Here is a 1,837-nt window from a genome sequence, read left to right as displayed (position 1 = left end):
AATAACCAACTTGGTCTTTCTGGACACATCCTTGTATTACCCCACGTGGGGTTAATGAGCCCTGCCAGGCAAAACTAACGTTTAACACATGTGAATGGTCAAAGTAGGTCTGCATCTTGTCTCAACTTTGACAATGATAACACATACATTTGTTTTCGTACACTAGTACGTTATGTTACAAACCTTTACCAAACGTTGGGTGGTGAGGGTTGTTTGTGCACCGCTTCTAACTATTCCGTAGTTGTTAAAATTTCTTTTCTATTTAAAATAACATAATACTCGACGTCATGGGCTATATTAGGTCCACTTCAGTTTACGATCATGGGATTTTCGATTGTGATATGTACGCAGTTTTTTCTAACATGTTCAGTCATCTAATGGACCTTAACGCGAGTGCATTTTCTTCGCCTGATCCGTAACTTAATACCAAACATAAACAATAACATTGCCCCAAAAAGCAGCTGATTCCGACCTACTGAAGGTGAATTTTTCTACAATCAGCTGGCAATCGTAATTAATTTGCGATTGTGCAGGGCCGGCATCAAAACTGTTATAATTTTATAATTTTTTATTTTGTTTCAAAAGTCAAAAGTGTTATAACATTTTGTGTACCTGTGGTATAAATATTAATTATTATAACTGGGACACCCTATATAAGAGCTGTAATTATTAGGCATCTTGTAGTAGCATATATAACGGACTCTAATTTTAGGTGTTACATTTATTACTCTCCAGTTTCGTTTACTTTCTGTAGCGATGTGACCTTCAGTTTGACCGGCGCAAGGTAGAAAAGAACAGCAGTAGGCCAGAAAAGGAAGGAGACAACTCTCTTAACCGGCGAGGAGCGTGTAATCCGTACAGTACTGCACGGAAAAATGACCATTTTATCCACTACAATTTCATTGCTCAAATGTGCTATTATTGGTACCATTAACTACTGAAAATATCAACGAGATGTTTATTACGCTTGATTTCAACTCGCACAACTATTCATGATTGAACAAAACTTTTGGCAGGTACTGTATGAAAAAGTATGTTTATTGAACAAGAGTCGAGAGTATAATGAGCTTCTTTCTCCCTACCTACGATTTTGCCAGCGCGCATCCAAGACATTGAAAGGGGCACATCGCTACAGAAAATAAATGAAGTGTAACATTATGTACAAGGTGCCCGTAGATAGTAGCGGGTACAGGTATCTGCGCTGTCCTTGTAACGGCGCGGTTCGGAGTAGTGCAGTAGGAATAGGTTGTTTCCCTACTTTTTGGAAACTTAATGACTATGGAAGTGTATCCGGGAGACCATCGTGCTTTTTGCGTACGCGCCTTTTATCGCAATGGTGATCCGATGATCATAGCTCAGCGATTATTTCAGGCAAAATTCAATGTGCGGAATGGACCGAAGGACGATACTATCAGAAAATAGATTGAAATGTTAGAGAATATCTGTTCAACTGTAAAAATTCACAATCCAGGTCTCTCTCGCTATGTTCGAACCCAACAAATGATTGAAGAAATGAGAGTGTCAGTGCATGAAAATCCGTCTCAATCAGTTCGCAAACGCAGCCATGAACTTGACATTAAACAATCGTCGTTACAGAAGATTCTGAAGCAAGAGTTACATCTTACAGCCTACAAAATTCGATTAGTTCAAAAATTGAATGTTACCGATTATCCTCTCCGACTGAATTTTCCAAATGAAATGCTTCAACGCCTTCCAACGTTTGAGAACATTCTGTTTAGTTACGAAGCGAACTTTCACTTAAATGGTCACGTAAACAGAACTGTCCCTACTGAGCCAAAGAAAATCCAAGACATAAACATGAACAGCCACTACCCAA

The sequence above is a fragment of the Agrilus planipennis genome, unplaced genomic scaffold (genome assembly GCF_000699045.2).
Source record: "Agrilus planipennis isolate EAB-ADULT unplaced genomic scaffold, Apla_2.0 scaffold334, whole genome shotgun sequence".
NCBI classification, from domain to species: Eukaryota; Metazoa; Arthropoda; class Insecta; order Coleoptera; family Buprestidae; genus Agrilus; species Agrilus planipennis.
Note: the sequence above shows the minus strand (reverse complement) of the source record.